Raw genomic sequence first — 24,934 nt, 5'->3', positions numbered from 1 at the left:
ATATGGATGCGATCTAACTGATTTGTTTTGCAAGGGCTTCCTAAAGCAGAAACTTTATAATCTCTGTTTTACAAAGACCAGAAAGGTTTCTTCAGAAATTACCAGAAAGGTAATTTCCCCAAGATCATATTAAGTGGTAACCAAACCCACGTACATCTGAGTCTAAAGAGTGTGATGTTTCTATTCCATGGATTTCTGATGGATTTACCTCCCTTCTTAAAATCCAGGAACCATTTTTCAATTTGTTTGACCTGGTATAGAGAGTGAATGTGATTAAGTCCAGATGCATAGTTTTTTATTAGAAAATGGCTATAGTCTTTGGCAGCTGTCTAAACTATTACTTAATGGAAAATCAGAAAAATATTGAGAATCTCAGGAGACTTTTTCTCCCTTCCTCCCTCCTTCCCTCTCTTACTTCCTTTCATCCTTTCTTCCTTCCTTCATTCTTTTTCCTTTCTATTTTGCTTATTTTTTTTTTTTGGTTTTGTGTTGTTTTCAGGTTTTAAAACAGATTATGCAAATAATACCTTACCAATGGATTTTTATAAATGAATCTATTCATCCTTTTCAAAATTAAAATAAATGTGCACTTCAAGCGTGATCTTTTCAGTTTATGTGCATGTACATTAGTCTCTATGAATTTTAAAACAAGAAAAAGAGTAAGTGAATCTGAATGAATTCTCTTCAAGTCTGAAAATCTGGCCTGGTGAAACAGAGACCCTAGGAGAACTGCTCTGGGCTGAGGGAGGAGGGATATAGGGCAGTAGAGAGTCTGATGCATTGTGATAGCTGCTTTTTACAACTTCTAAGAATTCCAGCATATATATATTGGAAGACTGTGGAAACTCAATGTAAATTTTGCTCTATTTTGCTAAAAGCATTGGGGTTGGTACAAACCTAGCCCTGCTTCTGGCCTGCTTGGAGGGAGACTCCCTGCTTGCTCACTTGGCAGAACACATGCCTATGGTTTGCATCTTGGCTAGAGCTACATCCAAGATAGACATTAAGTCCAGCTTGGCAGTTTAAGAGGATGCTCCATTATTTGCATATGTCTGCTCTATTGACCACAAGTTGGCAGAAAAGACCTTTTTTTCATAGCAAGAAGGAACTAAGAACAAGGCAGAAATCTGCAAGAAAACAGATCAAAAGCAAAGAGAAACTCCATATGAACCCCATCTTCTTAGAGCCAATATGGCCAAGATAAACCTTATTAGAGGAAGATGAGCAGCCAGTAAGAGGGAGGCACAGTGTGTAGAAGTTGTAAACATGTGCTCCTGCCAGGAGTGAATTATTAGTTCAGTCTGTGAAAAAAAGAGAAGATTTAAATTGGACAATGATGGGAACATGCAATTAGATCTTATAGAATTGATTAGCAAAAGTTAAAGAAACAGCATGTTGTTTGTTTGGTTTTGCATGCTGTAATATATTAAAGTGCAAGTATTTAAAAAATCTAATATCTATCTTATCCTTTAGAATAGAAAGCAATGTTGTAAAAGTAGACAATGGAGAATGTTTTTCTTCTATCTATTCTAGCTTCCAGTCAACTTCCCTCCCCCATATTTCTCTAGAAATTGCTTCAGTTATAGTTAATTTACAGATAGTTACACTTTCAACTCACAGATACATTTGACTTTAAGGGATAGCATGGAGAACTCTTAAAATATATTGCACATTGCATAACTTTCGTTTATTTGGAGTATCACAATAGATGTTAATTATTTCCCCCAGGCTCTCATTAGGATGTTAAAGGTATGCACTTATTCAGGATGAATTGTTCTTTCCAAAATAACTGCAATTTACAAAGCTATCTAAGTTTGAGGATCTAAGTTTTGTTGCATTGATTTTTTTTCCCCAGTTCCACCCAAGCCATAATTCAATCTGCCTGCAATTTGTAATCTTCTTTCATTCTTTCTCTGATTTCTTACTTTAAGACACACAACCATCTAGATAGTGCATAGGAGAAGCCCTGAAAGGCACTGAGTGCCTGGTATCTCTCAATTGGTTTTGATATGTTGCATTGCTAATTAAAGAAGATCATAGAAAAGCACAATGTTTAAAATATAGACTCTGGAGTAAGACAGCTACAAGTCTCAGCCTTATCAATTGTAGCCATAGGACTTTAAGCAAGTTACTAAGCTTCCTAATTTGCCTTATGTATAAAAGAGGGATAACAACAATATTTATCTCAAGAGACTGGAGGAAGGATTAATTAAAATAATGTATGTAAGATCACTACATAATATCTGTCAAATTAAGACCCCAGAAACAATTCTAGCAGTTGAGGTTGTGGTATGTATGGAGAATGCATAAATTTAAACTCTTCCATACATAAAAATTTTATCCAATTACACGTATACTGAAGTCTGATTATTTTATTAACCATGAAACTCCGTTTTAGAAAATTTGATCTGTGTGTGAGCATATTTAAGTAGACATTTAAATCCCTGTTTAAATATATATACTTTTATATATTATAAATATTATATACTTTTATATATTATAAATATTATATATACATATTTAAATATATATTATAAGTATGATACACATATTTAAATATTGTGTATTTAAATATATATTTATTTACACAAAGAACAAATTAATTTTATTTAAAAATGTAAATATATATTATAAATTATATATTTTATTTACTTACTTTTAGTTTTTAAGTAATTAAATCCATATAGATATACCCATACTTACAACAAATGGATATGGACTTCAGTATATTCTAACAGTTATGGAACAATTCCAAACATATTTATTTTACTATTTGAATGTAGCATATTTAAATACAAACAACTGAAGTATAGAACTGTTATAAATGATATAACCATGTAAAACTCCATATGTTGTATTCATTTATTTTTTTCAAAAACAGTACAATATTTTTTCCTAGTGTTGGGGATGCAAAGGAAAACAAAATCATTTCCATCAAGGAGCTTGTAAGTTAGGAGTAAAAAATATATATACAAAAGTGGTCAGACAAAAAGTAATCCCCAATTGTTATTAATCTTATAAAGTAAAAAAATGATAGCAAAGGTGTGTTTGGAGGTGGAACCTAATGAATCTTTATCTCCAAAGAGAGAACTTTCCAGAAGAGGTGAAGTGTTCACTGATACCTGAAGCAAAAAGATAACCGGAGGATGCATTGATCCCTGATACCAAGCAAAAGAGAGTAAGAGGAGGAGTACTGGAGAAGAGAGAACCCTGTGTGCAAAGGTCCTGTTATGCCAGAGAGCTTCGCCCATCCAAGGAACAGAAGGAACATCTCAATGGCTAGAGGTAAAGTTTAAAAGGGAGGCAAGGGCTGATCCTTTTGGGCCACAGAAACATTGGCCTTAGATTTTAATTCAAATGCTTTGAAAAGCTTTCAAGGCAATTGGGAAAGACACTGAATGGATCTGTTATTCACTCTATGTTTGATGTGTCTGCTGAAGGAACTAATCAGGAACTGACCAGGCAGGTAGTTGACAGAGAAAATGCTGAAACTAGTTCACAGTCTCTACTATTATATCATCCAAGTAAATGGTCCGAGATGATCATTTAGATTTGAAATATGTTTGAACATAGAATTTATAGGGTATTATCACTAATACTTACAAAATAAAAAAAAAGATCAGCAGTTTTAATTTGCTACAGATATGTCAATAGAAACTCACATACACATTGATAAAAAGTATAATTTGATAACAATATTATGAATAATAACTTGCTGTTTTCTTCCCAAAATGTACAAACTAAAAGCATTTGATTCAATAATTCTTTTTCTATACGTAACTCAATATTACATATTGAGGGTGGAAATAAATATGAACTTCTCAATAGTCTTGTTGTGGTAGAGAAAAGTAAGAAAATGTCAAAATAAAGTAACTATCAACAGAATACGCAACTATTTTTCAGTGTATATTTGTAATAGAATGCCAAAGAGTAGTGAAAATGCTTGTCAGCAGCATGCATGAATACAAATCAACTGTGTATACGATAGGGAAGTAAAAGAAAAAAATGACAGAATAATCACAAGAGTCATAATTTATCAAAGTGTAGCCCAGGCATATCAGAAATATTTTCATGGCAATACCAAAATGGAAGGGAAAACCAGAGAGATTAAAAGAGGAAAGGAAATCGCACCATAATATCAAAGGTCTCACCTAGTTAGCATAAAATATTCAGCCTTTAGATGCAAAGCTGGTCCTCAGCTGATAGCCAGCAAGGAAGTAAGACTCAGCCTTACAACCACAGAAACTGAATTTGGCCATGAACTTGATTGAAGTTGGAAGTAATTTCTTCCCCAGGGCCCACAGTGAGGAATGCAGACCTGCTAACAACCTGATTGTGGTCTAGGAAGAACCCAAGCCCAGGACCCAGTCCAGCCAATCCAGATTTCTAGATTACAGAACCTGGGAAGCAAAAATATTTTTATATTTTAAGCTGCTATGTTTATGGTAACTTATAGTTACAATAGAAAAGTAAGAATTTACCTATAATTATTAATGCAATCTAGTCTTCTACAGTTTAGTGATGAACTCCCCATATAAAGCTATGATCCTGAAGGTCTTCAGTAATTTACACTGACACAAATTAAAATGTGAGATTTGATGAGCAATCCTAGCCCCTTTTCTACAGTTGGTGATTGAGGGAATATTTACCCTGAGGAATGTGACCCAAAGACAGACGGTAATTTCTAAGTCTTGCTTCCTAGCCAAAACCAAGGATAAATTTTCTCAGAAGCCAAGATTGAGGTCCAGTCATTTTTGTGAAGCAGAAGAAAAATATGGCTATGAGAACTGGTACAAAAATAAAAATGCATTATGACTCCCAGATGTCAGACCCAGGGTTACCAAAACAGTGAAGAAGCCTAGCGATCCATACCCAAGGTGCTCATCCAAACATTCTCTAATGATGCTGCCAAATGATACTACTGCACAAAATGTTCTCTTTTGTGGAAATCCCATGCTCTTTAAAAAAAAAATATATATATATATATATATATATATATATATATATATATATATATATAAATTATTCCACTTTGGAATGCAACTTTTTATTTTGAAGAATGAATACAGGATTGCTACCATTAACATACTTAGACATATTTTTACTCACAAGTAGTTTTCAAAAAAAGACCAAAACAAAGTTGCATATTATGTTTTATTTTCTGAGGGGAGGTTGTCTGATTTTTGTAGCACCAACTCATTACCAGGGTTTTCATTTTTCTGCTGTCAATTATGAATAGTAATGTTTCTAGTTATTTAGGTGCAAGTATTGTGACATGCATTTTAGCCTTTTCCCTGACTTCGCACAATACATACCATCACATCTGAGCCTTTCTAAAGCTTTTTTAAAAAATCTATTGTTAAGACACTGCATATGTTTCATATGTTAAAGTAAGAATCTCAAATCTATTTGGAAACAAATAGAATACAGAAATTGAAACTAAAAAGTGTATCTGAGCATAAACAAGGCCCTGGATTAAATCCCCAGACTACATAATGAGAAAGGCTATGGGTACATTGACTAGACAACATATTACTAAAATTTGATTGATACAGAGAAAATTAGCATGGCCTCTACACAAGGATGACATATAAATTCATAAGGTTCCACATTTCATACATTTGTCAAAATTAGCAAATATACTCATGATTTGCTTTCATTATGTGTATACCTTGCATCAGAGGAAAACCACAAATGAAAACGGCATATCAGAGCATGTGGAAGAAATATTATAATGCTTTTTTATCTACATTGCAACATATCTAAGTGAATGAAAATAGGTTGGACGGAGAAACACATAAATGAAAGAACATATACCAACAAAGATGTATTAAAATGTTAATGCTAAAAGGAAGATTGTGAATACTTGAGTATATTCATGGTAAAATTCAATGTTACTTTATGGTTGGTCATTTTATTATGTATTTATAATGTGAATCATCTTATGTGTGTCTCTATACATGCATCTATGTATGTGACAACAGAATATGATAACATGAACATTTAAATAAACTGCATATCCAACTCTGTGAATTTTTACTTTTGTAAAATTCACCAAATGGCCTTCTATCTCTTCTTTGAGCATTTTTTTTCATCTAAACTAAGAAGGACTAAGATCTTGGTAAGATTAACTAAGATAAATTTGGAGATGCGATAACTGTGGTGAGGTGTAAATAGGCGGCTAGGACATGGACTTTCACTAAGCCAGGTTGGAACTGATGCTTCTGAGTACAGCTAAAACTGTTGGAAGGGTGACATCATCAGCAAAATCAGAAATGAGAAAAAAATGTTCACATATGAAAAATGAGAAGATGAAAATCCTGTTCACTGCAGCCTCAGTTCCAATGGTACAAACATGTCCACTATAATAATTGGTGAGAGAAACCTGACTTCAGAGAAGGTTGAAATCTGATTTTAAGGTAACTGAAGTATCTGGAATACCCCAAACCAACCAATTAACTTAAATAGGCCTGAAATTGTAAAAATTCTGATTTATCTTTCAAAAACTAATGGAAATCCTCATTGGAGAGATGAGTCCTCAAAACAAGTCTCAAATGATTCTCAGAGATGAAGTCTGGCAAAACTGGCAATCTAAAGTAAGTTCCCATGCAAATAAAATCTCTGTGTCCATAAATAACATCCACAAAAACTACAAACACTGCAATTAGACCATTATTGACTTAAGAAGTTGAAATCGTCAGATGCAGAAATTTAATGAATTTTCAATTCATTAAAATGAATGAATTGAAAATATAAGTACAGAACATGAAACAATAAAATGCATGAGGAGAGTATGGCATTACTTTTGTGGTATTCTTTATGGTCTGATTAAATTGTCAAAAAAATCCAAACTAGTAATTATGCTACAAAATACCTGAATAGTTCTCTTCAAATTTTTGAGTTAAAAAGATCACAGAAGACAGACTGGGAGACAAGAAAGAATAATGAGCAAAGAAATTGATACACACGTAATTACATCCAAGTTATCTATTAGGTAAAGGGGAATAATTGAATTTAGAGAAATGTACATTTGGGGGTTTTTGTGAAAAAACAGTTTTTCATTTACTTTAGGGTGGACAAGAAAGCATTTCACATTTCAATGGGGGGTTAGCCTCAATGTTTGTGTCTCCTCAAAATTCATATGTTGAATTTCTAGCCCCAAAGCAACAATATTAGAAGTTAAGTATTTTGGGGGAGGAGGTCATGGGGTGGAGCCCTCATGAACAGAATTAGTGTCCTTTTAAAAGAATCTCAAAGCTCCTTTGGCCAAGTAATGCTACAGCAAGGAAGCACCATTATGGACAACAAAATGGGCCAGAGAGGAAAAAGGAAAGACAGACAGATTCAGAAAGAGAGAGAAGAAGCATTCAAAATGTAGAAACAATTTTTTTTATTGCAGCATTGCTAAAAGAACAAAATATCCATTAAAAGATGAATGAAAAATTCGATTGCAGAAGGGCATATTGACACCAACAGTGATTTCAATCTTTTTTTTTTTTTTTCTTGAGGTGAGCACTGAATGTATGGTCTATGTTTTTAACCTTTTAGAATTCTGAGGGAACTCGTAAGTATTGAAAACACAAAAACAGTTGTTAGCATAAGATGAAGGAGCAGATGACTCATAATGGCAATGAGGAGGGGATCATGGGAGGAATGGAAGAACTTTAGATAGGGCAAAGGTGAGGGAGGGAAAGGGAGGGGGCAATGGGGTAGGATTGATGGTGGAATGAGTTAGACATCATTACCCTAAGTACATGTATGAAGACACACGAATGGTGTGAAAATACTCTGTACAATCAATCACTTGGAAAATTGTGCTCTATATGTGTAATATGAAATAAATTGCATTCTTCCATTGTCTATAACAAATTAGAATAAATAAATAATTTAATTAAAAACAAATATTAAAAAAATATATCAAACTGTTTTCCCAAGTGGTTGCATACAGATCAACTGGCAATTCTAGTTTCTCCACATCCTCATTTTCAGTCTGTTTGTGTCCATGAATCTAAGGTATGTTTCCTGAAGCTAGAATACTGTTTTTAATCCAATCTGGTTTTAGTGGGATATTTAATCCATTCACACTTAGTGCAATTATTGATGGCTGCTAACAATAAATCTGTCTTCATTTGGGGAAAAAAAAAGATGGAGAAGCAGAGATTCTGACTTTAAACCCATGTTTCCTATTGATAACTTATAATAATCTGAGAAAAACTATCACCTACCATGTGCATGCTTGTCTTGTCATTTCCCACAGGTGCACTTTGAAATTATCGCATCTTTTCTGCCACTAACAGAATTTCTGAAACACTCATGAAAAAAAATATATATGTGGAAGGACTTTAAAATTTAAAAATATCTAACAAATATTGATATTTTAAAATATTTTTTTTTGTTTTTACAATAAAAATAATTATTGGTAATACCTGAGTAAATAATTTACATGGTTTAGTGTTTGAAATCAGATTTTTTTAACCAAATGTCTTTTCATTATAAACTTGATCTAAGGCTAGAATTAAATGTTGACAAATGATGCGTATTGGTTTGTACAATGCAATGATAAGCAGTGATCATGAGTTAAGAGTTAATTTAAACAGGTTATAGTGACACATTTATTACTAGGCAGAACTAAAATATTATTTCAATATCTATTCTTAAGAGTTGAATTGTTTGATGCTAAAAAATCAATCAAAGAATTTGGGCTTAATTGGTCAATGTGAGAGATGTAAAGATACTACTGAATGATGTTGAAGAAGTTCAATGCATTTTAAAAGAACCCCTAATTCACAGATGTCAGAATTTCTAGGATTATTAAGATATTTTGTGATATACTACTCTGTATCCAAATGTTAATTATGGATGTTAACAGAACTAAATTTACTCATTGTGGTAAAAAATGAAGACTATCACTACAGAGAGTAGTTTTTCTGACCATTCATTAGGGAAAAAAAAAAATCTCCTCTACAGGTTCTGGAACTTAAATATGAAACTCAGAGGAAACATGGTTTCTTTGAACAGTTCATCCAAGAGACACTCTAATGAAGCTCTGCTTTGCATAATTTGATCAAAGTTGACAACCTCTGGTTCTATTTACTAATATATGGCAACCACAAAATACAAACACAACAAAGTAGGAATCACAAAGTACTTAAAAGTAAGGGGTCTGGAATGAGCCAAAGTCCAAATCCTGTCTCCACCATTTCCTGGCTACATCGCAATAACAACAGTGAAAATCCTCCTGTGTATTTCTGCAGAATGTAAAGAGGGCATGTAGGTTGCACATTCAAGCAAGGTTGGGCATATCCTCTCTCTTCAACCTCTCAGAAATAACCAGCTGCACAATTCACAATAGCTAGACTGTGGAACCAACCTAGATGCCCTTCCATAGATGAATGTATAAAAATAATGTGGCATATATACACAATGGAATATTAGCACTAAAAAATAACAAAATCATGGCATTTGCAGGGAAATGGATGGCATTAGAGCAGATTATGCTAAGTGAAGTCAGCCAATCCCTAAAAAACAAATTCCAAATGTCTTCTTTGATATAAGAGACTCAAAACAGAGTAGGGAGGAAGAGCATGAGAAGAAGATTACCATCAAACAGGGAGGAGAGGTGGAAGGGAATGGGAGAGAGAAGGGGAATTGCACAGAAGATGGAAGAAGACCTGACCCTCATTGTTATACAAAAATACATATAAGAGGATATGAGGAGAAAGGGGAAAAGAGAGAGAGAGAGAGAGAGAGAGAGAGAGAGAGAGAGAGAGAGAGAGAGAGAGAGAGAGAGAGAGAGAAAGAAATGAGTTATGGTAGATGGGGTAGAGAGAGGTGAAGGGAGGGGAGGGGAGGCGAGGGGGGATAGGAAGGGGATAGGAAGGGCAGCAGAATACAACAGACACTAGTATGGCAGTATGATAAACGTGGCTGTATAACCAATGTGATCCTGCAGTCTGTACACGTGGAAAAATAAGAATTCATACCCCATTTGAATCAAATGTATGATATGTCAAGATCAATGTAATGTTTTGAGCAACCAATGAATTTCTGATGTTTTTTTTTTAAAAAAAGAAATAAACAGCTGCTACATGTAAAAGGGGTGAGAAATGACAAGATAATGTGAAATTTTGCAACTAAAACCCCTTAAAACTCAGAATTCTCTATCATCTATCTAAAAATTGTAAACCTGCTTCCAGGAGCCTCTGAATCACAGATGGTACTGGTTGTAAAATTTAGCAGGTGTCCTAGCAGCTTTCTCTGTAGCCCAAGGCATATAGTACCTTTGTCTTGAAGTACTTAACTAAAATTCTTAAGCTGCCTATTCTTTCTTTTTACCTCTGTTTTTCTACATCCAACAGTGCTTTCCAGAATTTTTCTATGATCTGTTTTGGAATTTTTTTTTTTTTTTTGTCTCTAGATAGACTAGATTTTATTTATTTTTTTTATCACTGTTGAAAAATATACCTATGTTTCTTCCCCTAATTTCAAAGCCCTTTAGCTAGTTTTTCAGTGGTTACACCAGTGTTTAAAATGTATGATTTATTAATGACATTTATGTTCAACACTAATTTGTGTTTTACCACTAAAGATGGTAATGAAAATGAAACACTCCGACACAAGGCAGAGAAATGCAAATGCAATGCTATCCAACTCCACTCCACCCAAATTCCCAGAATTTTTGTTTATCAGCATCAGTTTCAGAATCACTGGCTTTGAAAGTCCAAGGGAACATAGCAGTCATCTAGACCTCATGTTTGCATAAAAATTTCAAAATCTGCATTAGTTAGCTAAGTAATCAAGATGAGATTGTAAACCACATCTGTGGACTGAATTCTGAGCCATTTCTGCTAAAACACACTTGAATTTAATCATATGAATAAGTTCTTATAAAATATGGAAAGCAAATTGATAAGTAGGAAAGTTTATTTAATAAAGAATATCATACATTATCATTTTAATATTTATTTCTTTTTTTTATTTAGCTAAAATATTAATATTTCTACCTAAATTTTTAACTTCCAGATAGTCCTAATCTCTTTGTTTGACACTTTCTATAATTTGGACAGTTTCAATTCTAAAGTCATATATTCTGCTCATCTAGAGATCAATGAGATACTTTTGTTTAATGATTCAGTGGAAAATGTCTTCAGTAGATTTTCCAAGCACTAAAAGTTTCTACAAAAAGTTGATTTGCATTTTATGTTCTTCAAAAATTAATCAATGACCACTTGCCCTAGAATATACCCAGTGTTTTAGCAAATGTGTGCTATTCCTAAAATTCTAATGTTTCAAATGTTTTGGTAATGTGATAGGTTTTAAATTGGGTTGAACACACAACCATGCAAAGAAGATAAGCAGCTTTATTCCTTCTTTAAATGCAGAGGTGAGGAGGGATTTTAGTGCCATATTTTCTACACAGGAAAATAAATAGGAAAAAACTCCAGGGATAAAGTGTTCTGAACTCCTAATGAAGAAGCATCTTACTGCTGGCATGACTTTTCTTTAGATGGTCACAAAAGAGCAGTATGAGATTCCAAGATTTTCATCTATCCTGAATGTTCGTAATTCATTGATATAGCCTTTGAAATATTTCATCACTTATTTTCCAAAAAAAGTCTTCAAGTATCAGACTACTTGAAAGTATATAAAGAGTCACAAGTAATGCTCTGAATGAAAGTTTCTAGCTATTTTTCTTCATTTCAGAGCTATTCATACTCTTCAACTTGCAGATCATTTTGTTTTTAAAAATGCAATATCACCTAAATGTTTATTTTTCCATCTATTGAAGAATTGGTTGACAGTGTCTTATATTTATTTTCTACTTACTATTTTTAAATTGCATTCTAAAGGTTATTTCCAAGCAACTTTAAACTCTATTTATATTGTTTTTTAAAAAATAAATCCAAAGTGAAGCTCTGATTTGAAAGCCATAGACCACTCATCATTAGAGTCGACACATACATAAATCACAAAGATAACACATAATCATCTCTACCAGAACTCCTTGCTTCTGGCTCAAAGGTCTTAAGTCAATGTTGATATCTGTGTTTTAGAAACTGTCAAGCACTGTAAGTGGTTTTTGCCTCTTGCTGCACCCATCCTAGGTTCAGTCTTGGCAGTAAATTCCCTCTGTATGAATGACAAATCGATGTTTTAATACTGTTTTGTTTAGTGTGCAGAGGGGGAGTAGAAAGGTTGATGGTGGTAGTGAAGTGAAAAGAAATGGAATTTGGTTTTAAATTTACCCCTAGAAGTGCCAGAAATGTCAATGCACAGCAAGAAAAAACAATATGTTAAATGTCTTCCCCAAATCCTGAAAGTTACAATATGACACCAACACCTGTATAGGTAAGGGTTTTCTTATTTCTCCTGCCTGGGCATTCTTCCTTTGCATTCTGGTATGGTATGAACATCCTCATCTTTCAGGTCTTAGTTAAAATGTCACTTCTTCAGCTTACTCTAGAGGAGAACAATAAATAAATAAAATAGAAAACCTACTTTTGTGGTTAAATTTCTCTCACATGACTCCAATTTATTTCATTTATAGCTTTCATGATAATCTAAAATTATCATGTTTACAAAATAGACTTATTTACTGTCAGAAATGAGGTCCGGTGCTTTTCTTTCTTTGTTTTTGCCATTGTACTCAACAAATTTTACAGTTATAATTTTGCATTTCATTTACATTTTACTATGGGAAAAGATAATATGTCTGTGTATAACCTTCCTTATAAATTGAAATTTTGGTATGTGTATGTCAAGGTCATTCTCTCTGGGTTGAAAAGAAAAAATCCAAGTTTGGAACCAGTGAAGTTGAAATATGGTTTCTGTGCTTTCTTGGTTTTCCAGGAACTGTGGGTTTCCAGACATATCTATCTGCATCTTTGATCTCACTCTGAAAAGTATTTTCTTAATAGGAAATATACAACCGGATGTCAGCTTTACCTTTGGTTCAGGTCCTACTCAAGACATTTCTGGCTGAAGTTGACATTCATTGACTTACCTATTTTCTTCCAGATTTCTTCAATCACTTTATAGGTTCTTTGAGTCTTACTTTGCTCCATGAATTAATAACCTTCTACCTAGTTTCAATTTTTCATTATCATAATACTCTAAGTTTTCTGATTTCAGTAACTCAAAAGGGATTCCCACAGTACTAACTGTATGCTTTACTATAACGAGGATGCCAATCAATCCAGCTCCTTTGTTAAGTACTGGGTTCACATTTGGGCAGATATGTAACCAGAAAACATCCTTTGCCTAGAAATAAAGTTAGTGAATTCAACATATATATCATAAGCTAAGATAAGGAATATCGCTGAAATTGTGACAAATTAATATCTTGGTCATATTATGAACTTTATGCAATGCTACTAGGAATCCAAGCACTCACAAGCAAAATTTAACACATCTGTTCTTAGCTTGTGTGAGGAATGTGCGAATACTGGAAGTAAAGGAAACAAGTCAAATGAGATTCTAGCCACCTTCTAAAATATAGACCTCTCCTCCAGCTGGTGTGCAGGCAGCATCGGAGCCGAGTCAAGCTGGTCAGGATGATCACAGACGTGCAGCTTGCCATCTTCGCCAACAAGGTGGGCATGTCTGTCTTCTTACTTGTGGTTCTCTAACACAACATGACCGTCAACAACACCCGGAAGCAGGAATGAAAGTGGCGCTTTCTCCACCCAGGGTTCCAGGACACAGTCTGAGGCAAGATAGAGGGTGTGAGTGGCCTTCACATTTCACTTCATCCCTTCTACCCATCACAACATACAAAGCAACTACACCTGGATTCTTCAAAGTCTTCCTTAAGCATAAGGAACAAGAAGCTACCACTGAATAGGGCCCAGTATAGGGGCTGCTTTTCTATTGCCTCTCCTATACCTAATACAATATATATTATACAAAATATAATACTATATATATATATTATACAAAATATATATATGTAAAACAGGTGAAAGAGGATGCTTTATTTTACAGAAAAGGAAAGACCAGGCATTTAGGGGGAAAAATTTGGGCTGCATTGGAAATTTGAGGAAAATTTACAAAATAATTAATTTTCAAATTTATAAAACCTTCATAAATGCTAATCTCACTTTATATATTTTAGAGTTGGGATGAAATTTAGAAGAAAACAGAAGATGTGGGATTCACAGAATTCTAATGGTAAAATGCTTTTATGATTTTGTTCCTACTACTTGAAGAAGATCACAAGTGTTAAAATATCATGGCAGCTATTGATAAGGAGAAATGACGTTAGCATACCACACATTTTCTAATTTTAGCTATTTTTAGATCAATCACTGTCATTGTCTGACATAAGGAGGCACTAATGTCATAACTTGTCTGAGGTCAATTCCATCATGGATTGAAAGATCCCTGTTGTCTTTTCTTCTGCTTCTCTGGATCACTTTGATCAGAAAACCAAATCAAACTCCCCTTTACTTTGATCTTGGTCACATGCTTATTTCTAGAATTCTGAAGAAACCCATTTAAAATAGAATAATTATACAAATGTATAATCTGAGGTCTTTGATTCACTTTTCCAATGTTGTATTGTGAGGTAGTTGCTGTCTTCTCATTTCTTTCCCTTGCAAAGGAAAAGTACAGCTATTAATTGAGAAAATTACTACTAAACTATCCTTCCACATGGGCCTTTGTGGCTTGATAACCGACAATGATGAAGTGGCAGGTCCCATCAAGGCAGTTAAGTATGGTTCTTGGTCATTTGTTTGGTCCACCAGAAGCACCAGGCTGGGTTGCACATTTATCTTCCACCATAACTTTCATTGCTCTTTATGGAGATTTATAAAGCAAAGGTCTTGCTTCACTACTAGAAAGTGACTGTCCCAAAGTTCTCAGCACTTATACAATACAAAAATGAACTGAATGGTGATTTCATAATAAAAGCTCTGGATAAACGGACAAATGAACACACAGCAGTGGAAGTATAGAAATAATTAGATGAATCCTCATGCATTGAGGACATCACAGTCAAAGCAAGAATGAGAAGGCCTCTGAGCAGATGAAAAATACTTCAGAGGAAATACCACCAAAGTAGTCAGGGAGGTAACATATGGGACACAGGTCTTAACAGATGGATAGGCTATGGGTAAGTGTAATGTACAAGAGAGGATCCTCACCACAGTGATACTATGAAAAACAATGAGGTAAAGCAAGTCAGCAGGTGAGATGCCCATCAGCAGCCCCCAAAAAAGTAGAATGCAAAATGGTGGAGGAAAGGGAAATTAACACTAGAAAAGTAGATTAGCAAAAGAAGAGAAAATTGTTGCAAATCCAAAAAACTATAGAAGAAAACATCACAAGGAGATGTTTCAACCCAGAGAAAATGAAGTGTGTAAACACACAAAGACAAATGTCTTAAATTTACAAGAACCCAAAGGAATACCAATTAAAGTAGCAAGTTTTCTTTGTTATTGGTGTTGTTTTTTCTTTTTTCTTTTCTTTTTTCTTTTCTTTTTTTTTTTTTTTTTTTTTTTTTGGTACCAGGGATTGAATTCAGGGGCATTCCACCACTGAGCCACATCTCCAGCCCCATTTTGTATTTTATTTAGAGACAGGGTTTCAATGAATTGTTTAGTGCCTTGCTAAATTACTGAGGCTGGCTTTAAACTCATGATCTTCTTTCTCAGCTTCACCAGGTGCTGGGATAATAGGCGTGCACCACTATACCTAGCCTAAAGTAGAAAGATTTTAAAGCATATTTAGGTTTTTGGTTTTTAAAAAAATTCGAAACATATCCTTCATGCCATGAGAGATTGGCATGATATTTTTTGTCATTCTCAAAGAGTATTGATTTATTAAAACAAAAACAGAATTCAAGTAAAATCTTAGAGATGCATTTGGGGGAGCAAGAAGGAAGGAACAGATAAGAGGGTGAGAGGTAATAAAGGGAACATAATTAGTGGTGATTAAGCAAACACAAAAGTAAATGGGCATCACTCTCATATTTGGGCTTCACACATAAAAGTGTTATCAGAATATTTACAAAGCAAGGAGAAACACACTTTATATATGTTTTTTGTCTATAATGGAATTACCGTTTGACAAAAGATTATTTGACTTAGTAAGTCTTCAGTTAGGTTGCCAAGCATATTAGTCATCACAAATAGCAAATCTTTCCCTAACTCAAAGAAGAAAAACTTTACAGTAACTGCCATTTTTTTTTACCATAAAAACCAAGATTTCTTGCTTCTTGCCATTTGCTATAAATCAGCTACTTTTGTAAGTAGTGATATACTCCCTTTGGAAGGGAGACGTTGTAAATTGTGATGTTCCATTGCTGACAGCAGAGATTTTTTCATACAGCTCAGTTATTATGCACACACCAAACAATATCGGGTCATGAGAGAGGTTTGTAGCTGAAAGCCCTATTCATTTCTATGATGTTTCCCTGTTACACTGTATCATATTTATGCTAATTAAAATTTTTTTCCATTTGGAGAAAAAACTCAAGGAATGTGCTTTCTGAACAAAAAAAAAATACATAGGAATAATTGCTACCATAGTTTATCAATTTATTTCTCTGTTGAAAAACAAATCATTGTTGTGCTCACCAAGCACTTAAAGCAAAACAAGGCTTGAGTTGTCTCAGAAGTAACAATCTAGAATGCTGGATAACTCTGACTAATAGAAAGAAAAGAATACAAATTTGCTTTTAAAAGGGGAGAATAGAGAAAAAGCAAGAAAGTAACAATTCTTCTAAGTACCTTCATCACAAGCAGCTTCCTATTGAACAGTCAAAGCAAACTCCTAGTGACTAAAAGGTTCCAAGACTCCACATGGAGCAATCAATACAGGTGGTGACACAAGGCAAGTGCTAACAGAGGTTTTCAGATGTTATGGTTTTTGTTGTTTTCAATGCATTGTTAAAACTATATTTTAGGCATAGAGCTCATGAGGCACAAAGTTATTTTCAAAAAGAGCTCTTATTAAGTAGATGAACTTTGTGATGATGTAATATGAAAATAATCTCATAAAATTAAACCGAATATGAAGAGTCAAACTCCAATAGACTTTTTCATTTGACATTTGAAATTTTAAAAAACAGAGACAAACCAAGGAAGAAAAACATGCTTTTAAAATCAAAATATGTAACAAAATTCACAGACTAGGAACAGGTTATCCTTTGTGAGCCCAGTTGTCATCAGAGTGGGGAATGACCTCAAGCTCAATGCTTTAATGTGTACAGCAGTCACCTGAGGATGTTGTCAGGGTACGGATTTTTTAAATGCAGATATTTGAAAAGTCCTGACAATCTGCATTTCTAACAAACTTCTAGGCCATCCCAACTCTGCTTTTCTGTGAACCCAATGGTATGAAGAATTCCTTTGTCTAGTGTAAACATTATCCATGGTATGGAATTCATTACTTCAAGAGGAAGCAATTTCATTTGGAGAAAGTCTTAACTGGTGTTTTCCTTGCATTAACTAAAAATTTGCTTCTCAATAGCTTCCATCTATTAATCTTATTTCTAAGCCTCCAGAATTACAATTATGAAATCAATTTTCTCTTTTACATGAAAAATAAAATTTGAAAAAGTATATTCCACTTGAACTTTTTATTTTAAATTATATATATATATATATATATATATATATATATATATATACACACAAATATGTACACACACACACACACACACAAAAACAATAGAAGTTTGAGTTCTCTCTGCTATTCTGGTTTCTCTAGTCTGGAGTTGCAACATGTGGAATCTATCTGAAATTGAGACTCCAAGACATGAACACAAGTCTCCAGTCCACTTTGGACTGGTGGTATCATGCTTCAATTTATAATCCTATGTTTTCATAAGGCATATCAAATGTCTAAATTGATCAAAATGGACACTGTGCAGGGTTAACAATTCCTCAGCCTCCACTTCAATAGAAATAAAGGTAATTTCCACCCCTACCCTTCCTTATATTCCATGGTGAACACTTATTCCATACCAGCTGATTCCTGCATCACAATCTCATCCTCTCCTTTCCCTGCTACCATATTCACATTGCAGCCTTCATATTTCTTTCAGCCATTGAACTCCTGTGACCTCCGTAGCCACCCATCCACCCAAGTGTTGGCATGTCCACAGCCTAGTTGCATCATCCTTGGAAATTGCTTTTCTTCAAGTCCTTAGATTCTAACTGCTGCTTCAACCTGAGCATCAAATGTTCCTCCATCAGTCAAAAGGACCTCATCTCCACTTTTGTTGGGACCTCGTGCCTTCCATTACCCCCATGCTGCAGCAGCCACCATACCTATCTGATTTCACTCTGCATTCAACCCAATTTGCAATTTCTTATTAAAACAGTTTAGGAAGGCTTAGCCAGCGTATCTATAATGCCTCCTGAAGGTTTCACACTTCTTTTCCCAAATTCCAGCCCTGGAAACTTCTTGCTGTTTTCTTCACTCTTTTCTGGGTAAAAGTTCATGCCCGGAGGAAAATGTCTTTCAACTTACTAATTTCATTAGAAATGCCAGTGATTCAAACTTCACTGTTGATTCTGTATCTCCTTCCCTATAGCAACAGATCCAAAACTTCAACATCCTGAAGTTCCCAACCTCTCCAGGAGCATAAATTTTAACAGATGAACAAATGATCTCACCAACAATTCTCAATTATGACTACAACCAGGCATTTGATTTCTTAGTGTACCTCCTACCTTAAGGTTCTTTATATTTTCTTCATTCACTTTATCCTTTTTACAAGAAGAGTATCCATTTTATAAATGGCAAAATCCTCAGATTACCACACAATGTCTTGCTGCCTATAATAATGTTCTATCAGTTGTACAGTTGACCTTGTATTTTCAATCTCTCTACTAGATTTATATTCTTGACCCACAAACATTCTTGAATTTCTGAATCCTTTAACTAGATTTCTCTTAAGACCAGTTCTTTTATGCTTTCACCCATATACTTGGTTAAACTAGCTTCTTAATACCCACAACAGGCAGTAATATTGACTTTCAGTAAGTGCCTGCAAGCCCCACTCTGGAGCATCACTTATAGTTGCACACGCCCTTGCTTTTCGTGTCCATTTAGATTCTAACCACCCCAAGAATTTCCATCCTGAAACATGCCTCTGGAATAATCTTTTATCCTTGTTATATGAATTGGATTGCCTCTTAATGACATTTTATACACTATATGCAACATTCTGAATGTGAAAAATATCCAGAAATAAAAAAAAATGAATAAGACTCCAATTCTACTAAAAGAGTAAAAGGTGATAGTTGAAAAGGAAGAAAAGAAAGAAGACAGAGAGGAAGAGAAAACAGGAAGGAAGGGAGTTAGGCTGGACACTCAAAAGGGGGAAGGAAGGAAGGAAGATGGGAAGTTAGAAGACAGGCAGAGGAGGACTAAGATTTTGATTTTTCTGGGTGCAGAGATGGAGAGACTGAAGCAGGAGGACTGCAAGCTCAAGGGCAAGTTAGCAAGACTCAAAATAAAAAATAAAAAGGTGGAGCACCACCTCCACTCAGTGGGAGCATCCCTGGGTTCAATCCCCAGTATCACCAAAAATAAAAAGGTCCAGATGGTGACATTCTTCTTATTCTTCTTTAAATTATTCATTGAGAAACCTAAAGCCAGATCCCATACTGATGAAAATACATCTAGAAATGGGAAGTTGCAGAATATGAAACAACTTTAGATAAAACAAAAAGAGGCCAGAAGTTGATTTATTTAGCTTCCCCTACATAATTTCAAATCCTGTGAGTCATAGAAGGTCCAGGATAAAGAAGGTATGACATCTTTTCTCCCATGAAACAACATGAGTGTTGAATAAGTTTTTTTTTAGTCGCCAGAGGGTAACAATGATATTGCTTTTACTTTTCATTTTGAAACATCCACATTATTAAGGAAAACTTTTACTTTTCTAATGCTATTAACAGAAAAAACATAGTATACATCATTGTTTTGTTACTATTCTGCTTAAATCACTTTCTACTCTTCTCTATTGGAGTCTCACAAATCACATACCTAATGTTGCCTTGTGTAAATGGAGGGGGTATATTTCTGCTTCTTCCCACTTCCTCTTAGAATATATAGTGGTGATACAGGATTCTAGATATATTCTGAAAATGTTCTATGTTAACCATCTCAGAGAGTGCATGCATTTGTGCATATGTGTGTGTGTGTGTGTATGTTTGCATATGTGTGCATGTATAGATGATTAAATATATGGTGATAAGAAATATAGGAATGAGTGTACTTGAGTTTTTTCAGTGCTCATCAAATTGAAAAATAGAGCTGTCTTGTACCCTGCAGAATGCTTGCCCTCTTGCTGATTTGAGCTAGGAAAAGTCTGATAGACTAATTCACAAGATCCAAATTCATGATTGGCCTTAACCTAAGCTTATTACACTTAACTGCACTCCATCAATTATAAATGAGTCTCTGAATCCAGTCCTCACTCAAAGGGCATGGACACCTACCTGTCTCCCAGGAGTAAGGAGCATGTTGAACCTTCTCAGAAGGCTCCTACTCCATAAATCATGTAGTTACTCACAATCTCTGTGTCAACAGATTCCACAGATTCCTTGAATGCCTCTTCTTTGTAAGTTGACTCTCTCAGGAGAAGATCAATTCAACTCAACAGCATCTCTTCTGAAGAAGGGGAACAACAGAGAAACTGATATGATGGAGCAAAGGCACCCTGAATCCCATTGTGGTGTCCTTCAAAATCTACATGGACTACTACAGAGTTTATCAAGGGAACTTGACAGGTCAGTTAGTAGTTTCTGTATCATGTGGCAATTTAAACCCAAAAAGGCAAAGAGATGTCTGGGGAGGAAAATGCTATGCTTTCACTAAATATATTTGAAAGATCAAGTTGATTGACATTTGCTCTACAGAGAATATGAGAGTAAGACACACAATCTGATGAAGGTTGGTGGTGTGGTCCTCTTCAGTTTCTTTCTTCCTAAAGTCATCCTCCATTAACCCTTTTTGTCAAGATAATTGATTTTCTCTGTTTCTGGTACAACATATGGTATTATACTTAACTACACTCCATTAACTACAATTAGTATAGAATTATAATTATAATTATAAATAGGATAATTTCATGAAAATAAGATTGTAGTCCATGATGGTTTGTGTTTAGGCTTCAGGATGTTGTCACTGATTTCTCAATATACTGAGCTGAATTTGTGTTGCAGTGGCCCAGAGACTGATCTGACCTCTGGCTACTTTTCCTATGGCCATGTGTGTTATGCATGCTTCTTGCCACAAGGCCACCCAACCATACTTCCTTTCACTTTATCTGCCAGCCTTCATGATGATTTGCTGATCTCTTTATGTGTGGCTGTATTTGATGAAAGTGAAGTTCCTTGAAAACTTTTATTTATTTTGGCTCCTTGTGTCTAGTACACAGATTATATATATATAATCTCCATTACCTGTAGAATTCAAATATCCAAACGTAGTAAATATTGCTTGCCTAGTTGATAAATATGCATTAAAATTTTTTCCAAAATTAAATACTTGGTGTTAGAGTTTTGAAATGAGGTGTCTCTCAAAAGCTCAAATGTGAAACAGTGCAAGAAAGCTGAGAGATGAAATGACTGGGTTATGAGCATTTTAAACCAGTCAGTGCATTAATCCACTGGGATGAATTGACTTGGGTGGTAACTGTGGCAGGTAGGGTGTTGGTAGAGGAGACATATCTTTGGAGTTTATATTTTGTTCCTGGTGAGTGGAGCTTTCCCTCTGCTTCCGGATGGTCACTTTCTGAGCTGCTTTCCTCCAGCATGCCCTTCCACCATAATGTTCTATCCCACCTAGCATCCAGAGCTACACTGTTGTCCTATTGTGAGACAGAATAAAAATTTCCTCCTCTAAATTGTTCTTGTCAGATGTTTTGCTCAAGGTGACAAATGACATTTGGCATTTGACTAGTATATTTTTAAGATAGGCCACTAATAGTAATTTCCTTCTTAAATAACCCCTATGTTAAAGTTTATCTTAGAATTTTCATATCTGTTCCAGATAGAAACAGAACATAGCAAATAGAACCAGTGCATTAAGTTCTCTAGTTGGTGGCTTCTTGGGTCATCTGAAATAATTTTAAAAGACTTTTCATTTTATTTTTATTTGTTATTTTGGATTTCATATCATATATTAAAAATATTTGTGAAAACATACTGATTAGAAATCAAACAATTAAACTATTGTATTAACACTTTAGAATAAATATAAATTAATGGTATAAGCAAGTTTTATTCAATGTTTTAACTGTATGTAAAGTAGAATGTATAATTTTCCCTAAATAGAATACTTGTCAATGAGTTCAGTCCTATATACTGTTAATCAGCAAAAATGTTAAAACTGCTTAATAATCCAATAAAATATCACTGCTAACTTTTTAAAAACCTGTCCAGTTCAAAGAAAGATTTGTCTAAAAGTAAGAAGAAACTCTACATTATATTTTATTTCTATATGGATATAAAAGTATCAGCATTATGATTTAAAATTTAAAAACTGCCTCTTTAAACAATTCTCAAATTTTCTGCTTTCAAAAACATATATATACTCAAATAGAGTTTTTGTTTATTTTCATTTTTTGGTTATTGTTTGTTTTTTTCTGCCTGAACAATAACAATGTGTGCCATAGAAAGAGACCTTGAATTTAAACTTAAATGGTTGAAGTAAAATGTACAAAATGGATTATCTACAGCCTACAGAGCCTTTTCTTTTTTTTTCTGAAAAATAACAAGTCTCAGGTTTGCTTCATTTTCCTTCCACATCTACTTTCTTCTGTGCCTGCCCATTTCTAGCTGTTATTTTTAATATTCCCAAGTCTCAATCTTTATTTTTATCTTCAAAAAATGGGTAAATTTCCAGAACTCACTAGTAAATGGTTCTCTACTTTTATTAAGTAGAGATCTTAAAGAAGAATTTAAGATTCATGCATTCCAACGTGTCATTTGATGGGTAAATCAGGAACTTTGGTTTTATTAATGAATCATACAATAAATGGAAACATTGGACCATACCATGTTTTAATCTTGATTATTAGTTTCTTGCGGTTATTAGAGCAAATTACCAGAAACTAGATGTTGTAACACAATAGAAATTTGTCCTCTCACAGTTCTGTAATCCAAAAGTCTCAAAATAATGTTTCAACAGAAACCTGATGGTTTTGGTGGCTCCAAGGCAGATGCTTTCCATTTCTGGTGCTCACTGACACTGCTGGACTTGGAGAGCTCTCCAAGCTCTACTTCTGTCAACATGTCACCTTCCTCCTTGTGTATGTCTTCTCTACATGTCTCTTCAAAGGATCCATTCAGATAATAGAGGATGAACTCATATCAACATCCTTAACTCCATTGCTTCGGCATACCCCCTTTTTTCCAGAAATAACTTTATTAGGTTCTTGGGATTAATATGTGCCCATACCCATTCTCTGGACCACCATTCAACCTGCAATGGCCTAGATGGAATATAATTTATTACAACCCCCTTTTTGCAATGAGATAATGATATTGAAAAATTTACTTCAGAGTCACAGACTAATTAATGGCAAAACAGTTTAACCACGAAGTTACTCCAAACTTTTTTTTTTCAAAATTTTTGTTTAGCTATAACAAAATAAACTTATTTGTGCAGGAAATATTTTTTTTCACATTTGCATGTCAATACTAGTGTTCTAAAAGAGTTTTCTCTTAGTATTTTGGAAAGAGCTACTGTTTGCAAAACTCTTGAACTTTGGTTGGAAATAAGAGTCATATGTCATTTATTCAGAGGCATAATCATAGCCAGTGGGAAATGAACTGTGACGATGTGCCAGTCATCAGATTTTGCATGGATTGCCTAATTAAGTATAGTGTAGATAGTGCCTTAAAAACTGGTCAGTGTTGGGCACCGTGGTGGATGCCTATTGTCCCTGTGGCTAGGGAGGCTGAGTGAGGAGGATCTCGAGTTCAAAGCCAGCCTCAGCAACAAGAAGGCACTTAGCAACTCAGTCAGACCATGTCTCTAGATAAAAAACACAAAATTGGACTGGGAATGTGGCTCAGTGGTTGAGTGCCTCTAAGTTCTATCCCCAGTACCAAAAAAAAAAAAAGTCAGCTATCTAACAGTCCTAAGTCTAAATACAGCAACAGCATTCACTCTTAGAAAACCCTTGTAAAGTCAATTAAATGGTCTAATCTCCATTTTCATAATGTAAATTAGGAGATTAGAATTAGGAGTGATTCTAGACCTTCCATTACTGGATTGTCCCAAGATATGAGAAAATGGATCCACCCATCCTTTAAAAGTGTGTGGATCTTAATGTGTCTTCCATTAATTATATCTGGACTGTATCTTCTTGGGATCAGAAGACACTGTATTTAACATACTTGCTAATATATTAGGTTTTTAGTTCCCTAGAATGAATGCTTTATCAAATTAAAAAGTAGCCAGACATATACAAAAAAAACTTTCCTAAAAATCTTCAGCTTCATCTCTAACACAATACCCCAAGCACTGGGGAAAGTTGGATCTCTGCTAATATTTCTCCACCATTAACAAAAGCTTCCAGGACCCAGTCTTGATAGTTCTGCTGAGGCTGCAATTGTCATGAAGCTTTTGTCTCTTTTGGAAGGATCTTTGAGAATTATAAATCATGAATACAAGACTCTGCAATGTCCAAATAAACAAAGCACTTTAACTGGTATGTTTTTATTGAATACTGTACTTCACAAGCACACATTTGATGTTTTTCAGTAGATTTGCATGTTTTGGTGTTAGCATGCTTTGAAAGCTGGAAGAAAGGGAAAAAGTAACTCATGCTAATGACAGAGTGCATAGCTGGGAGGAATGCTCTCAGAGGACCCAGTAAAGATCAGTGTGAAAGCTTCACTTTATAGAACATCTTTATTCATGGCTGTGAAAGGGGAATAAACAGCTCACTAATTACCCTCAT

The 24,934-nt window shown here is 34.5% G+C and overlaps 1 non-coding gene and 1 pseudogene across 1 annotated transcript; both read left to right on the top strand.

The window, feature by feature from the left end:
* The first annotated feature begins 5,514 nt into the window (after positions 1-5,514).
* On the top strand, positions 5,515-5,618 carry LOC113188043 (U6 spliceosomal RNA). Its single transcript, XR_003301496.1, has one exon. It is a non-coding gene; the product is annotated as a U6 spliceosomal RNA (small nuclear RNA).
* Positions 5,619-13,553: 7,935 nt separating this feature from the next.
* Positions 13,554-13,667, top strand: LOC113188016 (dolichyl-diphosphooligosaccharide--protein glycosyltransferase subunit 4-like; annotated as a pseudogene).
* The last annotated feature ends 11,267 nt before the right edge of the window (positions 13,668-24,934 follow it).

Source organism: Urocitellus parryii, chromosome 2, assembly GCF_045843805.1.
Source record: "Urocitellus parryii isolate mUroPar1 chromosome 2, mUroPar1.hap1, whole genome shotgun sequence".
NCBI lineage: Eukaryota > Metazoa > Chordata > Mammalia > Rodentia > Sciuridae > Urocitellus > Urocitellus parryii.
The sequence above is the reverse complement of the archived record's forward strand: the minus strand, read 5'-3'. Positions and strand labels throughout refer to the sequence as shown.